The sequence below is a fragment of the Eutrigla gurnardus genome (assembly GCF_963514095.1).
Source record: "Eutrigla gurnardus genome assembly, chromosome: 6".
Lineage (NCBI taxonomy): Eukaryota > Metazoa > Chordata > Actinopteri > Perciformes > Triglidae > Eutrigla > Eutrigla gurnardus.
Genome location: NC_139920.1, coordinates 27,689,029 through 27,701,638, shown reverse-complemented (window position 1 = coordinate 27,701,638; position 12,610 = coordinate 27,689,029). Strand labels below are relative to the sequence as shown.

The 12,610-nt window shown below is 42.6% G+C and overlaps 1 protein-coding gene across 1 annotated transcript in view; it reads right to left on the bottom strand.

Moving 5' to 3' along the window:
• ccl25b (chemokine (C-C motif) ligand 25b) overlaps nt 1-12,610 on the bottom strand; it is a 128,954-nt gene that overhangs the window by 31,832 nt on the left and 84,512 nt on the right. The gene's annotated exons all lie outside the window — the stretch shown is intronic.

Sequence of the window (12,610 nt, the reverse complement as noted above, 5' to 3'; positions counted from 1 at the left end):
AGTTGGAGAAAACACATTGTTGTTCCTCACTGAGCTGCTTCTCCTGCAAAATTATCAAAATATTAAGTAACTCAAGCATTTGTCTCAGGTGAACAGCCTTAAAGGATTCTGTCGATTTCAAGATAGAAAGCTTGAGAAAAAACATCAGCACTTTTAGCTTGAAATTAACCAGTGAAGTCTTGTCTCAGTCATGTGAAGAAGCCAGAGGGAGCTGATACTTTAGTGCTGCAAGTAAATCATGTTGCAAACCATATACCAGTGATGAGACGATAATTACAGAATGGAGTAAAACTACAAACTACAAGCGTATTTGTTGACTTGTGAGATTCGTCTTCATTTCCATAATGAACTCTTTTCTTACACCTCGGATCGCTCTGAGGTTCAAGTGGATTCTGCATTAAGACGATGACATCCTCTATCTGTCACGGTTCTTGTCCCGTGTCGGGCCACGTCCCGTTTATTAGGTGTCACCCTTCGGTCGCCGCAGACAGCTCCCTGTAATAAAACATACTACACCACTGGCTTACTCCCCCAGGTCAATATTTAACAGCCTGGTTTACAGCTTAACCTTCCCCCCATCCTTTAATCATCCACGACTGCCTCCCCCCAGAAAACTCCTGCTCCACACCGATTGGCCGGGAGGGGATCACCCGGATCCGAAACCATGACATCACAGACTCAGACACACCCACTGGTAGCCCACAGGCGTGTACAAAAATGCACAGGCACATTCTCCATATGGAGGTCGTCTACTTGCAACTCAACACCCTCGTGTTGGGCAAAGTTTGAAGGGTTTTAATGAGTTGAGGGAAGTTTAGACCGACGTGACCCCTCTAAAAAACATCATATTCATATAAAATGCAAATGTAGGGATGCAATTGTACATCAAACACCTTGACAGCATTTACTCCTGCTTGTTAAACCTTAGCTTTGCCTGTAATTACCTTCATGTTGAAGCAAGGAAAGGTTACTCTCGGACACTGACTTTAGACGTTTCGTTCTAAAAATACCAGAATCTTGACGGAGGATGGATTTAGAAGTGAAACCTACGGTCTTCCCAAGCGTTTTCCCAAATGTTCCAAGAGCTCTGACTGAAATCATTTTCTGTAACTGATCCTGTCAGTCCTGGGAACGTGTCAACGCATGGATTCTCCGCTTTGCATTCAAGATTCATGTTCACTTTCTGTTTTTTTCTGCTGGATGTGAAATTCTCATGAGGTTTTTTTCCTCGCCGCTTGACTGAAATGCTTTCATGGGGGGTTTCTGGTTGCCTTTGAGGCTAATGCAAGCCAACACTACACATGACATCCAATCTGACCCCCAAAAACGTCTCAGCATTTAGTGCCAGACAAAGGATCATGGGATAATTAGTGCGACTGCGGGCCCTGAGCAGGTTTCTTTGCCTCTCTGAGGGTTCATAGGCTATGGGAATGATCAAATCACATCATTCTGCTGACATAGTCAACCGGCTGCCCCGTCAAGGATTTGACCCACTTCACAAAGGGCCACGGCCTTGCCTTTTTTCTCCGTGCCCGGCCACGGCACAATATCCAGCCTGTGTCACACTCCATAATGAGCACATTGTATTCAAGGCATTGACATAGATCTGAGCTGAGCAGATAAGCAAAGCCGCCATCCATCTGTGTCTGGTTATTGATGCGTCACATGCCTTCGCCTGGACTCTGACAGCTGAGGCAGCACTTCAAAGACTAACATGTTTGTTCATCAACCTCTTTTCAAATCAACTCTCAACTTTGAGCTTCCAGAAATGTTGGTTTCCCCCACCTGTTGGGTAAAAACAATGAGAAACCCACTCGTTGAATGTGATCTTGTACGCTATTCATGAATGTTAATTTCTTCTTCTAACAGGAAAATGACTGAGGAGTTGTTTGAAGGTGTATCATGTTACACAGGTGTAATAGCTCAGCTCAGAAGTCAGTTTTCCTGCAGAAGTCAGTCCACTTGCAATGCAATGCTTCCCCCTAGAGACCGCTTTTAAAAGTGATCTTCAGAATGAATTCCTTGGAGGAGTTTTGAAATAGTTTTGTTCTTGCATGACGTTTTAAATGTGTAATTCTACTACATTACCGTCTACTCTCACTACAAACACCTGAATGTTAAATATTGCCTTAACAAATCATGATGACATAGCTGGATGGAATCGGGATGAGTTGCGAAAGCATGACAAGCGGCCAGTACACCATGGTTGATACGGCGTGCAAACATCTGACGTAATGTTTGTTTATTGATATTTAGTGAAAACGTTCCAATTGTGCACACGGCACTATCTCACATCCCTCAATATCTCACTATGCTCAGAAGATGTACACCCTCGTCTCGTGGGAATATTCCTCTTTGCACCCAAGGTCATGACCTCCCCAAACAAGTCAGATTACAGATGAACAGTCTCTGCTAACAGGATACACTGTATTTGGTGTGGCTCTGCAGTAAAATGTCGTTGACCTTGACAAGTTTGGGAATGTCACGTTGAAAGATTTAACTATAATCCAACCCTTTATTCCCACATTAAAATACACACTTTTCAAGGCTTTACAAGCTATGTCTCACTGTCATTATGATTGCTTTACACAAACATGTGTCATAGTATGATACGAGTCATAATATTGACATACGTGTACTACTTTTTATTTACTATATAAAAAACATAGTTTGCCATTATGCAATGATGAAGCTGTCCTGATCCTGCACAAGGCCGCTCAGTGTCAATGATACTTTGATCACTAGACTTACGCAACAGTCTAGGGAGCTTCATTTCTGATGACGTGCTTTTTTAATTTACTACCACTAATGTTTGAACTATTTGGCCCTTTTGTTTGATTTTGTATTTATGATCAACACTTCACTGCACTGATTTTACCTGGAGGGGTTTCTGTTTTCTACAGTTAATGCTGTCGAAATGCTGAAGGAGTTCAGGCAGACCTAATTAGAAACCCAATAAGGAACTATGGTGTTTCTCACCTGTGGATCATTGATTAGCAGCAGCTATGTTTGTGATCTGGACTGTAGGAGGTCTGCTTCCTGCTCTCTATTCAGCATTTAAAGATTATGATATATAATGTATTTTTTGGTTTTAAAGGGATCATCTACAATCAATACAATGCACAGAATAGACTCCTTCTGTGCTTCTATGGATCCCCAAAGCTATAGATTGATTTAAACAGAAGTTTAGACGCAGTTTTCATGTTGGTAGATTTTGGATTTTATGGTGACCTTGTTGTTAATTTCCATAGTTTCTAAGTTTCCTTGTTTTTAAATACAGCATCTATTTATGAAATCTGTATTCCTCCATAAATCCCTGCATGAAACCGATGCAGAGAAAGAGCAGTACTCTGTGAGCCCAGAAGAGGGAGCTGCTCGCACACTTTCATCACAGGGACTACATTTTGGTGGGCAGTGAGGAGAGGATGGGGGAGAAGGGACAACCACACAAATGAGAACCAGCAATATTTTCTATCAGGGAGGGAGAATGGATGCGACTTAGCAAAAGTAGAAAAGGTACGTGGACACAAAATAAAACTTTATTCTTTGATGCTGAACAGCAACAGCAACTAATGGGAAAATAGTGGATACATTGTAACAGCTAAATAACATAAAGATCAGGTCTGTGTGTGTGTGTGTGTGTGTGTGTGTGTGTGTGTGTGTGTGTGTGTGTGTGTGTGTGTGTGTGTGTGTGTGTGTGTGTGTGTGTGTGTGTGTGTGCGTGTGTGTGTGTGTCCTCATTTGTTCATACTGCTGATGACAAATGACCCCCTTCCATTAGTCCCTAAATGAAGCCATATGTCTAACAGCATGTGGGCGAGGCAAAAAGACAGACTGTTCCCAGTCACACACACACACACACACACACACACACACACACACACACACACACACACACACACACACACACACACACACACACACACACACACTATGACCACTGTGTTTCCATGTCATTAATTTGCTCATTGGATAAGCGCTACCAGTTCTACACATGTTGATAAATTAGTGAACATGTTTGTTGTTTCGTGGAGGAGGAAGATGACGAAATGACGAGTGTGATTTCTACAGAAAGATAACAGTGAGACACAGAAGAAGTCGGGGAGTGACTGTCTGTCCTGACGTGGGTGGGAGGTTCTTTCCCACATTGGGAAACCAGGAGGAAGAAGATGGCAGGCCAGGCTGGTGTCCAGGTCGCCACAGAGCTGGAAGAGCCTGCAAACCAGCCCCGTCACAGATGGAGCCGGTGGAGGGAGCACGGGAGGGGGGGGGGGATGAGACAGCTTTTTGAGGGAGGTAAAAGTGGAGCGGTGTTTTGGATGATGGAGGTGCTGGGGGTCAGAGGGACTGAAGTTCAGCCAAGAGGGAGTTACAGTTAAGAGTCCGGATAATGAGCTTGATTCAAAATGTTAAACAGCTGTTTTACTTGATCCGTTTCATGTGAGACTCAAGATCAGCGTTAAGCAGAGATTGTTCACCCCCCCCCCCCCCCCTCTCCATAACACCTCGTCTTCCTTTTTAGTTTAATTTCTTCTCTTTTTTTTTTTCAAAAATGTTTTTTTTTTTTCCCAAAATGAGCACAAAAAACAGCAATGGTACACTGAGAATGTGCATCACAATCAAAACAACCCAAGGATATCCCCAGTTGGACAGGTACGAGTGCAGCTGGTACAATTAAATAACCTGAAATCCTATACAACTTACAGAGAAGGAACACAGTTTTAAAAAATAAATAAAAATAAATAAAAAATGAAAATAAAAGTACAAATACATACGTGTATAAATAAAAAAGTACAAATACATACATGTATAAATAAAAATGAAAATAAAAGTACAAATACATACGTGTATAAATAAAAAAGTACAAATACATACGTGTATAAATAAAAATGAAAATAAAAGTACATGTATAAATAAAAATGAAAATAAAAGTACAAATACATACATGTATCAATAAAAATGAAAATAAAAGTACAAATACATACATGTATCAATAAAAATGAAAATAAAAGTACAAATACATACATGTTTTTTAGTTTCATTTCTAATCCAGAGAGAGTGTTGATATATCATACAGTGACCTTTGACCTGTAATGACTATTTTGGCCGTGGCAGTGCTTAGCCGGGCGAAGCGGGCAGCTATCTGCAGCCTATCAGCAGAATGGTTGCAGGATAACGTCACACATTCTTCCTGTACGGGCTCTTAAGTGAACACGAGATAACCTTGCTGCTTTGTTAAACTGCTAACAGCTTTGTCCTTGGATGCTCGCCCTTTAGAAATATATACGAGGTATGGGAGTTAGCAACATGTCATTTACTTTAAAGCTGCACTGAGCAGTGTTTTCATACAATGGGCCCAAAGTGTGTGATGTAACAAGGGGGTTACTTACAGTGACAAACCTACAGAGAGTTATTACTCGACTCTGAAGTTCCCCTCAGCTCGACAGAGCTTTATAGCCTGTTTTAGCTAATTGTTTTGGTTTTACGGCCCTCAACTTTAGGGTTTGTTTTCCAGCCACAGCAGGCGGTGTTTTCCTTTTAACAGCAGATAGAGTTAAGTTAGCGACAAGCCAGTGAAGAGTTGGAGGTTTAAAGCAAATAAATGTGTTTTTCTCATCAGTTGGTGGAGACCAAAACAGAGCTAAAAGGAGAGTGGATATTGTATTCAAATTCATTAGATCACAACAGTCAGGCCAGAGTTACCCGTAGCAACTTCAGATGCCAAATGTCCAAGGTGTTTAATAATAATAATAACTTTATTTAAGTGTTTTTTTAAAATAAAAGTTACAAAGAACTTCACATTGCATAATAAAAACAAAACAGTTGACCAGCAACATGTAGTGGGCAGAAGTTGAATAGTAAAATATGGAGTAATTCAGAATACACTCCTATTCTAGAGTTCTGTAATCTGCCTTTTCCACTCCATCCTACCAGGTGTGTGTTTTTTTCTCGGTTCCTCTCCTCGCTGTCCGTCGCCACCAGAAAAGCCCTCCAGTGAATGTCCCCTCCCCTCCTTCCTCCCTGCCTGTCAGCCCCTCTCACATAAATGAGTGTGATGAGGTGATAAACACTGAATAACTGGTGCAAGACAGGCTCTCGTTACAGCCATTCAACCACAGGGATCTTTATTTACACATCCTCTGTGAGCAATGTCAAAGAGGCAAATGTTGGGCCAGATAACGGAGGGCAAGATGAGGCGGCACCGACACACACACTAAAAACGACTTGCACACAATGCTTGGTGGTGGCAAAGGCAATAAAGGGAAGCAGGGGTCGAGTTAACATGTTGTCATGGCCTCGTTGGGGTCACATAATGTAAAGTCTGTCGGGGGGAAAGTCACAAAAACTTTATTTTAATCCACTGATTACAAGTAGCGTATATGAGACTCAAATATTTACAGAGGTTTCAAACTTTTACCAGCTGTCTTGCTGTTTTTTGTGTGTGTCAACCTGCCAATGGTAACACAGCCAGTAAGATCTCTCATATACATTAAACCATGGCTGTGGTTTGGGTGTTGCTTCAGGCATGTAATTCGATCTCGGAGGTTCACTTTGAGTAAACAGATCCTTGAATTTGAAGGCTTCGCAGACGCTTTCCGTTTGAAATGCTCATGATTTTTACACTCTGGAAAACCATCACAGTGGAAACCATTTTCTCCTTTGTTTGCGGAGAATAAACAGCGTACAAACAGTGTGTTCACGTTACAACGTCCTTGAATAGCAGCTGGATTCTCCCGATGTCATGAGATCATGTGAAAATCATAGGATAACATATCACACACATAAAACAACATTAAAAAAAAAGAATGTGCTTGTGTCCGGGAAGCAAAAGGCTGGACTAATCGGTGTCCACGTGAGGAGCTACTGGCAGTTAGGGGCGTGGCTTAGGTGTTTGTTGTTTGCAACAATGGCGGCTCCTGATAGAGGTTAGCATGCTGCAACAGCATCACTTTTATAAGAACGATGGTTTCTTCACCTGGCTGGATTCGACAAAATGCTGAACATCTGCCAAGAATTTATTCATTTTGTTTGCCTTTTTTCCAAATAGTTTCCAATGACGACTTGTCAGATGGTTCATCAGGTATGTGATTGGCCAACGCAGGTCCTCACGTCATCTCATTCTGGGGCGGCCAGCGAATGCCTGAGGAGAGGTCGGGGCATCTCCAAAGTCTGTTGGCTTCACGCTCTGGAATCCACGAATGTCGGTAGCAAATTTCATGGAAAGCCATCAAATAGCGGTTGAGATATTTCAGTCTGGACTTCAGACTGAGATTACCGTCATTAGGGCTGCGCTGCTCAATCTTCTCTTCAACCTTCTTCCATAAAAACATCAGGATTGTGCAGATGAGAGGTCACAGAACAGGCCATATTATTATTAAATCTCTAAATATTGCATTATTGACAATAACCTAAAGTGAAGAAATGTCATTCTCTTGACAACACACAACCATTTCCCATAATTTCTTCTTTTGTTTACAGTTGCTTTACATCGCTGATGGTTTTCCCATGTGGAAGGAAATGCCCGGGGTCTGTTTCCCACACTCCTCTCTTCACTTTACATGACTCAGCCAGACGGCTCCAATGTTTCTCATGTCTGTGCGGCTTTGCCATAAAGATACAGTCATGACCAGATCAAATGTGTGCCTTCAGTCATAAACGCTCTGATAGTGAAATGTTATGAAAATGTGAGTCATAGCATACCACATTCGAGTGAAAAGGCTGCACTCACATGCATAGTTCACTTACAAAAAAAAAAAAAGAAGAGGGAAATGTGAGGGAGGGAGTTTTGTCTGATTGTCGTAATCTTTCCTCACTCGCAGGCTGCTTTCCCCTGCTCTCTCTCTCTCTCTCTGTAGCTTTAAATGTGACTATTACTTCGCCCGATTCCCCAGCGAGAAGAGTTTTGGGGAGTTTTTTACCTTAAAAGGCCATGTGGAGCGGAGCGCTGGTTTCCTGTGGGAGGGCTTTCCTTTCCCTCTGACTCTGGAGCTGGAGGCCGGGCCCATCCTCATCCTCTCTCACCCCGACGGCTTTCAGTCACTCCCACTTTACACACACACACACACACACACACACACACACACACACACCTTCTTTTTTACACTCCCGGCAAAGTGGTGAAATCCAGCTACAGCCAGATGTGTGTGTGTGTGTGTGTGTGTGTGTGTGTGTGTGTGTGTGTGTGTGATCCACGTTGACCTCCTTACTTAACAGGAGGTGAACACACGGTCACACAGGAAAATAAGGTAATGAGAGGGACAAAAAGAAAAAAGACAGCAGGGCGAGAGAGGGAAGTAAGACAGAAATTAAAGTGTGGGAGGAGAGGCGTTCCAATCCGGGGAAGAAGTGTGGAGCGGTGATAATAAAGGGCACTTTATGGGACTGCAGATCGTTTGAGGTCGACGCTGCAGCTACTGCAACCTCTCCCTCGTCAGTTGTCAGTCAGTCAGATAACGCGTGAGTAAGAGGGATGTTGTCCTTATAAGGTCAGGGAGCTACAGCTGCTGGTGTGTCACCACGCTGCCAGCGTGAAGTCATAACGATCACATACTGTACCCGGTCGGACTTCCTTTATCTATTTATTTATGTCTGCCACTTTAAGACCACGCCTCCTTCTTCATCGGTGGAACTGTGGAACTCTCTGAGATCAGACTCACCACAACCGTACCAACTTTTAAATCCCTTCTCATAACCTTTTTTAATAGTAAAGCGTTTATGAATATTTTATTTGATGCTAGGTTTTTTCATTACTTTCCTTATTTTTTTTTATCCTCCAGTGTTTATGTTTGATGCTTTCTGGATCCCACTCTCTTATTTGTCCATTTTATGTTCTGTTGTTCTGGAAAGCACTTTGTAACTTTGTTAAGAAAAGTGCTATAGAAATAAAGTTTATTATTATTATATTAAGTGTTCTAATGTCATGTCTCTGGTTGTGTCTCAATTCAAAAGTGGATAAAAGCAAAAATGCAATAGAATAAAGCCGATTTGTGTCCGTATATGTGATGTATACGGTATATGTCTAAAAGGGTAAATCCTCATTTTTATCAGCCAAATAGAGAAATAGAGAACAGACAATAAAGCCTTCAATAAATGAATAAAATAAATAAAGATTTCAAGCCTTTTCAAGCATTTATAGAAAGTGATGTTGAAGGTGATCTCTCTGTCTGCCCATCAGGTAGGTGATGATGTCATTCAGGAATCTGGAACGTTCTCCTTTGTTTCACGGAGAGGAAGTGGTTGCATCATCGGACGTTCACAGACAATGTTTCATACGGAGAAACACAACAGTTACAAGACTAGACTAGGCCATACATCTCACAACCATGGTAATCCCATTTCATTCTTATTAAAACAATAATTTAATAATATTGTTGTTGTTGGGATTACGCCTGTATCTGTCAGGGTGAAAGTAAAGTGAGACGGCGTGGCATGCAGTAAACCACATGACCCTCTCTGATCTCACCGCTTCACACATGAGCAATCGGATTATTGTTTATGCTGCGTGATTTCATTCTCCTCATCTAAACCTGAACGGCAGGTTCGTGTTTCCAGATGGCCGACAGTCATCAAACATATTGAGCGGTGGATGTAACCTAATTGGGGACCAATCGAAAAACAAGACAGACGGGTCAGAGATTCAAATTGTGCACGACAACACCTTCAACAGGGCGTCGAGTCCGTCGCACGGATGTTGAGACGAGGACGCGCCCTCTGACATCACTCCACGCAGCTGTATTTGCATCCTTGTCATCCCTCCATCATCAATACTACGGACAGTGACGCGCTACGTTGCCCCACAGCGAAGTGTTCAGACACGCAATCTCACTTCCGATTGATTAGCTAGAACCCAAAACTTCTGTGAAATGTGTGTCACCCGAGTCCAGGTGGCGTCTTGTCTAAGGTGAGTCACGATGCCCCGGGGGTTTACACAAGCAAGTGTGGATCGGCTGCAGGGGCCGGAGCCTCCGTTGTGCTAAAACCATGATGCCGTTAGCTTTCAAAACGCCACAGAGTCTTCTGCTTTCTCCTCATCCTCTCCAGTATACCCCATTCTCCATCACGAATCCAAAGCATACACTTTAATTGGCAGGTCAACTCGCATTTGAGAAATCTGTTCGTGTTTAGTCTGGGCCCCTCCGCAGCATTTCTGTGGTAGACAGCAAGGGAAAAGCATACTTGGAAGGTCGGGAGAGGATATTGAAAACACTAAATTACGCTCTAGAATTACAAGAGTGGAACATGGCAACGTTCATGCAGGAGCCTCGCAGATGAGTCTGCTGCCGTTCTGCTGGTATTTAGGGCAGACGGGACGCTTTCAGAGGACACTGATTCGACAGGAAATACTCAAACCGGATCCCCAGAATGTGGCTTTAAAGGAAAACCTCTGTTTTAACATCCGTGCTGTAAAATATGCACACTTGGGACCCTTGATGTTGTAATGCAATTGCCTTAAAGATGAAGTGTTTCAAAGTGAACTAACGTTACACCCAGACATTCTTTTAATGTGTGTTTTTAACCACACGGCTAGCATGACTCTAGCCATCTCTCAGCAACTATTTGACATGCTTTTCTTGGCCCCCCTCTGACTTTTCCTCCACCATGAGGCTGACCTCTTTTGTTTAGAGTGAATTATGCAGATGCATATTGAATGGGTTGCTGTGGAATTTGCAACCGACAATCTGACATAAAGCTGATTCGTTCAACAACAACAACACAAAGACTTCTCATTAAAAATGGTCAAAATGCTGCCAGAAACCCAGCAATAGTTGATTGTGTTGTTCTTTGCAGATTACCTGACCAGGATAGCTCGAGGAGATGTGCTACTTTTCTATTCGTCCAATTTTTCTTCCTCCTTCTAACTCCTGTTTCACTGAAGGAGCTACAGTTTTGGTGGTGGATCAGTTTTGCAACTCTTCCACATCAACACCACAGACAGCTGGAACTCCCATCAGCGGCTGAAATAGTGCAGTGTCAGCGGGGGGCGGGGGGGCTCTTTTCTACTCTACAACACATTTACTCCGAATCAAACCTTATTGAGACATTTCTTTAGGATATCGAGCATTGACTTCAACCTGGCCTTGGCTTCTGAATGCTTTGAAGCCAAAGACAGCAGATGCTTTGAATCAAATCCTGATGTTTTATGATGGATCGAACCGGTGAAGCAGTAAAGTTACAGATGGATATGATATTTCAAAAAAAGAATGCCAAAAATATGGATTTATTGGCGTCAATAAAATGATACACTGTCGTTTTTTAGTGCAACAATTGAAAAGGTGCCTGTTTGGAACCAAAACCATGTTTTTTATCCCCTAAACAAAACCAAGTAGGTTTGCCTGAGGATATTTCAGACAATACACGCGTCATGACATCGATGCGTAGCTTAGCAATGCTAGAGAGAATCACTCTTTGGGGTACAAAAGCATTAATTCCAAGAGTTACATCAATGATGCTTAAATTTGAGTTTGCTACAATGTAACGTATCTTCACCTGTTCTTGAATACATTGTAGCCAATGTACCCAACCAATAGACTTACATTAGGAACGTCTGTAAATTAGCAGATACTTTCTTTTTGAGGTAACTTCCCAGTGCGCAACACTTACATAACCCTTAAATCAGTACGTCGTAAAAGCTGTAAAATGCACCGGTAGCTGAAATGAGTTATTTTCCTCCCCATGACGAGCCGAGAGCGAGCGGTCGGGAGGAGGGCTGAGAGGAAACGCCATGAGTGCCTGCTCCGCGGGCCCCAGCAATGCGGAAAATCCAGCGAACATTTGTCTCAGCAGTCAAACTTTCATAAGAATAATCCATGCCATGCCTCCAACACGGCGAGGAACCCGGTTCTCTTTACACATGAGTGAGCTGGAGGCTACCCAGCATGCCAAGAGTATAGTTCACACTACAGATACATCATTGTGAATAAAACAAAGAAAAAGGAACAGAGAGAGAGACAAACGGGCTGAAGGAAAGGATCGCCGGTCAGGTGTAATGGAGCTGATGTTGGAAAGTGTCTTCAGCTGTTATATACATCAGCAGAACACGAGCTGTCTCACTGTCAGCTCCTCACACACACTGTTGCTGTTTCCATCTGATCTCCTTCTTTCCCAATTCATTTAAATTCCCCCGAGTTGTTTGGAGAGTTATTCAGGCCAGTGAGGACTAATGGCTCTTAATTCTGAATTGAGAGCAGCTTGATGCATTTTTTTTTTTACCTCTTGGCCAATTATGGTGTGCAAACGCCCTTCATTTAGGGCTTGATATTATTCTTATCCTTCCTTGATGTATTGCTGACTTGATTTTAGCAGATTCAGTCAGAGAGGCTGGTTTTAAGGCCCTTTGGAGACGTCTTTGCTGCCTTAACTTTTCTGTTTGAGGGTGAATTTAAAAAGCTAGCTGGAAAGAATATAGACTTTCCACTTGGTCACCTGCATCAGGCCAGATCTGTTAATCGTGGAAAAGTTTGTCCATGTGTTTATGCCCCTGATTGTCTGGTTGGGAATCAGTTGGCCTACTGCCAAAAGGAGCAGCAGCCAAGAAACTTACAAACAACACACAGTAGCTAAAAGATGAGGCGTATATGTCCAGGAGCTGAAGTTAGCTTGAATCGTTCAT